The sequence below is a fragment of the Protobothrops mucrosquamatus genome, unplaced genomic scaffold (genome assembly GCF_001527695.2).
Source record: "Protobothrops mucrosquamatus isolate PMUCROS unplaced genomic scaffold, P.Mucros_1.0 scaffold5322, whole genome shotgun sequence".
NCBI lineage: Eukaryota > Metazoa > Chordata > Lepidosauria > Squamata > Viperidae > Protobothrops > Protobothrops mucrosquamatus.
The window spans coordinates 8908-14576 of NW_015391187.1; the positions used below are offsets into that span (position 1 = coordinate 8908).

Below are 5669 nucleotides of genomic sequence, written 5' to 3' on the forward strand. Positions count from 1 at the left end.
TTGGATCATCAGGAAGAGCCAGTAGGTATAGGAATTTCTCACTCTTCCATTGGACTCTTTTATTCAGCTGAATAAGAAGGGCTAGAGAAGATAGGAGAACATTTCAGGGTTTACTAGACCCAAACCTCCTTTCTTCTCCCTGCCAGTGATAGAACTGGAGTTAGAAAGGGCTCTTTGCCTTGAGGGTGGAGCCCATTTCTGCCAACCTTGCCCTCACATACAGTGAATATTAGTGGGTCAGTGAGACTACAAATGGCAAAACTAGCCGCTCTGGAAAGAAAGTCAATTATTAGTAATGTAGTTCTTTGCTCAAGAACCACAGGGAGCAGGTAGAGGCCAGATGTATTTCTAAAAGTGCATTGAAGTCCAGAAATAATGTTGAGCTCCTGGTATTACCCCAGAAATGGTCAAGTATCTTGTATAATGAGTACTGTATGTGCAGAGAGGGAAATGAGGACATCTCGGGGACAAACTGCCATGTTGTTTAACAATAAAGTGTCAAGCTATGAAGATTCCTTGCTTCAGAACTGCCATGATGCTTCTAGCTTGCCTACAGTCTGGGGGGAGGGGGAGAAGGTTTAGTATGCACAGGTGGTTGCTATCAGTGTGAGAGCCAAGGTCATTGAAGAGATGTTTTGGCAAATTGAAGTTTTCTTCTCAAACAACGTGACCTGAACTGTCAGAGAGGGGAGGGAAGGTTTTACGCTTTTAATTAACTTTTCTCTGCCATATTGTCAGAGCTGGTATTCTTTCTACTGTGCTGATATGCTATGCCTAATAAAGCTTTACATTAGAGATTGCAATGTATCTGCTGGATTTAATTTGTTGGGCTTTTTAACCAGAACCTTGACATAAAATGAAATAAGGTAAAGAATACAATAATATTCACCATATTATGATCATATTATGATGCCATTATACACCTAGTGTTAGATCCATATTAAATATTTCAACATTTACCTGAAACATAATTGTGGGCTTCCAGCTGAGGGAAGTATGTATTTACCTGTTGTAGCAACAGACATGGTTACCTGAATCATCAGAAATATTGAATAGTTACAGGAATTCCACACAGACTCTTTTATCCAAATGAATGAAAACCACTTAAGGAGATGGAAAACACATGTTGAGGTTTATTAGGCTATCCCACCTCCTTTGAACTCCATGATGTGATAGAATTGATTTGAGAAAGGACCCTAAACATGAGGGATGAGGATAAAAGTGGAAAAGGGAAATCTAGCTGATTTCTGTGTTACATGTACCCTGCCTATGTTGTAAAAAATGCTGCATTAAAAGGCTAATAAAGAATGGATATATGTAAACTATTGGTCCTAGACTTACTCTAGAAATTACTATTTCTTTTTTAATAATTCTTTTCAGTGAAGTCTGATTCATAGCTGAGATTTTAACATTTTATAGGATGATTCATGCCACTAGTTAAATATTTACATCCCCTTATAAATTTAGACGTTGTAATAAAAGAGAAGTAGAAAGTGTGTGAATGAAAGTTGAGGGGGGGAATTAAATGGGTTCAGACTTGTATGGATACTGGTTGTGCAAATTATGTTTTCACCTGTGTACATTGTTAGATCATACCTCTTTATTAGCATAGCTATAACAGTGTCCACAATAGTATCCCTCACATGTTGGCTGTGTGTGTTTGTCTGCATCAGGTCCTAGGTGACTCACCCTTTGGTAATGTGGTTTTATTGTGTAGTCTATCTATTTGTTTAGATGGTATCTAAAATTAATTTCATAACATCTGTTGGTTTGTCTATTTAACAAAAAGAATGGGCCATGAAAGGATCCTCTCTCTCTTGTGGATTTCCTATTGGTACATTTTCATTTCCTTTATCAAGATCCAGACTGTGCTGAAAGTAAGTCATCAGGCAAAGTCATTCTTATTCTAAGTTGTATCCAATGCTATTTAACTTGAGAAAAAATAATCTTAAGAATTATTTTCCTGCTCTTTTCCAAGATCTTAGTGAATAGCTTAAATTTAATTTTATACTATTTCTGCCCAAGCAAGTACAGTAGCTGGAAGACATCAGTGGCAAAGTAATTTCTACAATAAATAAACTGAAAGGGAACAATGAAATTATAGCATAATATGTGGTTGAAGAGCAGGCAACACCTCCCCCCCTCTACCCTCCCCCTCTCATACCAGTAGTCACAGGAATATACTGCTCCCAGGTACTTTTTAAAGAAGTTGCACAATGTCTGCAATGCTCATTTAGCTTTATTTCAAGAAATATTTGCCAAATTTTATTTCAATGCACAAATGTTTTAGAGTTTGATGGGTAGCAATTTGATTTATATAAAGAAAGATAAAGCGACAGCAGGCAATAATCTCAAGTCATTGGCCATATCTTGCAGGTATCCATGGTCGTAGATGGAGATGGCATTATTTTCCATTTCCGCTATACAAATGAGAAAAAATAATAAGTTGATCAAAGTGAGTTTAAAGTAAATGCTTTGCTTTGCAAAGCTTTGTGAATGCAAACTATATCAGGCAGAGAATCTCATTATGTATTGTATCTCTGTTAGAGGAGAGTTTTCTTACCGTTTAATTACAGCACAACTGGCCCCACTCACAGTCCTTCCACCCTTGGTTATTTTTTCCAGGACAACTACTTTGATAGCATTGTCCTCCTATCTTCTTACACTCAGGAGGCTGGGCATTCCCTATGAAAAGAAAAAGAGGAGACAGGTAAACGATGAGTAAAGATTCCTTAATATTTAAATACATTTTTTTCTTCCAAGACATTACCTTCTTCTACAGAATTGCAGGATTCCTTTATCAATTTATAATTTTATTCATTTATAAACATAAAAATATGAAAATAAAAAGCAAATAGTAAGAAACAACAAAGGGAAAGAGGAAAAAGGGAAATGTGGAAAGAGGGGGAAGAAACAAAAGGCATTGACGTCCGATTCCCTTAAAATCGAATCTCAACTTTTTACATTTCTGTAGTAGTATGAACTAGCCATTTCTTTATCAACAAGTCAGTCTAATCAGTAAACACCAAAATCACAGTATCATTTTTTCCACCTCAAGCACAAAGTCCAGAAGCAGTTTCCAAGTAGAAACAAAAGTACTTATATTCTTTTCTTTTATCAAAACAGTCAGTTTAGCCATCTCTGCTATCTCCATCAGCTTTTGTAACCATTCATCCAAGGTGGGAATGGAAACATCCTTCCAAGAATTGCAGGATTCCTAGAACTACAGCAAGTTTTCTCTGACCACAGAGATCCATTTCTTCTGATCTCCTGCAGCAGCTCAAATAAATCAACTATTAACCCATATTTGAGGTCTGACTCAAAGAAGATTAGTGGGTCCATTAGTGGGTGAAAGTGGCAAAAAGGTGACAAGCAACAGGAAGAAAGCAGAACTATTTAACTCGTTTTTTGCATCTGTCTTTACACAAAATGAAATGATAGAAGGTGTTGAAGCCATAGGAACCTTGGGGGGAAGTGATCATGCAATATTGGAATTCAACATTATGGAAGCCCAAGCAATAGAACACAGTCAAACTAGAGTCTTGGACTTCAAGATAGCTAATTTCAATAAACTTAGAGAGGGTTTGGGAAGGATTCCATGGATGAGAATCCTCAAGGGAAAAACAACTCAAGAGGTTTGGGAAATTTTGAAAAGTGAGATAATAAAGGCCCAGTCTAGCGCAATACCAACAAAGAGGAAAAATAACAGCTCTCAAAAGAAACCAGCATGGCTGCATGGAGAACTCTCTGATCAATTGAAAGATAAAAAGGACAAGTATAGAAAGTGGAAAGAGGGACACATAACTAAGTCAGAATATCAGCAAATAGCCCGAACCTGCAAAGATGAAGTGAGGAGAGCTAAGGCTCAAAATGAACTAAGGCTTGCAACCAAAGTCAAAAATAACAAAAAAAGCTTCTTTCAACATGTAAAAAACAAGAAAAAAGTAAAGGAAACGATTGGTCCATTAGTTGGTGAAAGTGGCAAGAAGGTGACAAGCAACAGGGAGAAAGCAGAACTATTTGGCTCGTTTTTCGCATCTGTCTTTACACAAAGGGAAAAAACAGACTAACCTATCAAAAATAGTGCCATAAAAAACAAAATAAAAATACAAGTTGACATAGGCAAGAAAATGGTAGGTGAACACCTGTCCAGCCTAGATGAGTTCAAATCACCAGGACCAGATGTATTACACCCCAGGGTTCTTAGGGAACTGTCAGATGTGACCTCAGAACCACTGAACTATATTTTTCAAAGATCCTGGAGCACTGGGGAACTACCAGAGGACTGGAAAATAGCTGATGTAGTTCCCATCTTCAAAAAAGGGGGGAAAAAGGACCCAGGAAATTACAGACCTATCAGCCTGACTTCAATACCTGGGAAGATTCTGGAAAAGATAATCAAACAACGAATCAGCGAACACCTAGAAGCAAACAAAGTCATTACTAAAAGCCAACACAGGTTTGTCAAAAACAGATCATGCCAGACAAATCTTATTGCATTCTTTGACCAAGTGACAAAATTAGTGGACCAGAGTGAAGACAGAACATTGATAAACCATAGAATTGAGAAAACTGATAAAGATTTTCTCTTTGGAAAGAATATTGGGGTGAAATTTAAGAAACTTTAAACAGAAAATAATTGTTGGCTTTAAATGTTGGGAAATGGACATCTGAGACATCTAGTGGTGACATAGAGGTACAGCAGCAAGATTGTGGCGGCTAAAATAGACTTGGCACAATACTCAGACACAGATAAATACCTAGCCTCTTTGATTTCCAATCAAGCTTTTAGTTACACTCAGTGTGTGGTCCTCAATGGAACCACATCTACATGGAGGGAAGTGTGTAGTGGGGGTGCCCCAGGGCTCTGTTCTGGGCCCAATGCTCTTCAACATCTTCATCAACGATCTGGACGAGGGGATAGATGGGGAAATCATCAAATTTGCAGACGATACCAAGCTGGCAGGAATAGCCAACACTCCAGAAGACAGACTTAGGATACAGGAGGACCTGGACAGACTTGAACACTGGGTGCTATCTAACAAAATGAAATTCAATGATAAAAAAAGTAAGGTTCTACATTTAGGCAAGAAAAACCAAATGCACAGGTATAGTACAGAGGGTACCTTGCTCAATAGTAGTAACTGTGAGAGGGACCTCGGAGTCCTAGTGGACAATCATTTACATATGAGCCAGCAGTGTGCTGCAGCTGCCAAAAAGTTAATGCAGCACCAACACAGTGCTAGGCTGCATTAACAGATGGATAGAATCAAGATCACGTGAAGTATTAATACCACTTTACAATGCCTTGGTAAGGCCACACTTGGAATACTGCATCCAGTTTTGGTCACCGCGATGTAAAAAAGATGTTGAGACTCTAGAAAGAGTACAGAGAAGAGCAACAAAGATGATTAGGGGACTGGAGGCTAAAGCATATAAGGAACAGCTGCTGGAATTGGGTATGTCTAGTTCAGGGGTGTCCAAACTTTTTTCAAAGAGGGCCAGATTGGATGAAGTGAACGTGCTGGAGGGCCGAACATTTTTCCAAACATTCTTTGAACCATTACAATTAAATGCAAATGAATTATTGTATGCCTCTTTCCTCTCCCTCTCTTTCCTCTTTCTCTCTCTCTCTCTTTCCTTTCCCTTTCCTCTCCCCTCTCTCTCTT

The 5669-nt window shown here is 38.3% G+C and overlaps 1 long non-coding RNA gene across 1 annotated transcript in view; it reads right to left on the bottom strand.

The window, feature by feature from the left end:
• Window positions 1-2242: 2242 nt before the first annotated feature.
• Window positions 2243-5669, bottom strand: part of LOC107299708 — a 7764-nt gene continuing 4337 nt past the window's right edge. Inside the window, exons 2-3 of the long non-coding RNA XR_001549193.1 lie at window positions 2564-2685; window positions 2243-2420 (exon numbers count right to left, since the gene is read on the bottom strand). This is a non-coding gene — a long non-coding RNA (uncharacterized LOC107299708). The remainder of the gene's footprint in view (window positions 2421-2563; window positions 2686-5669) is intronic.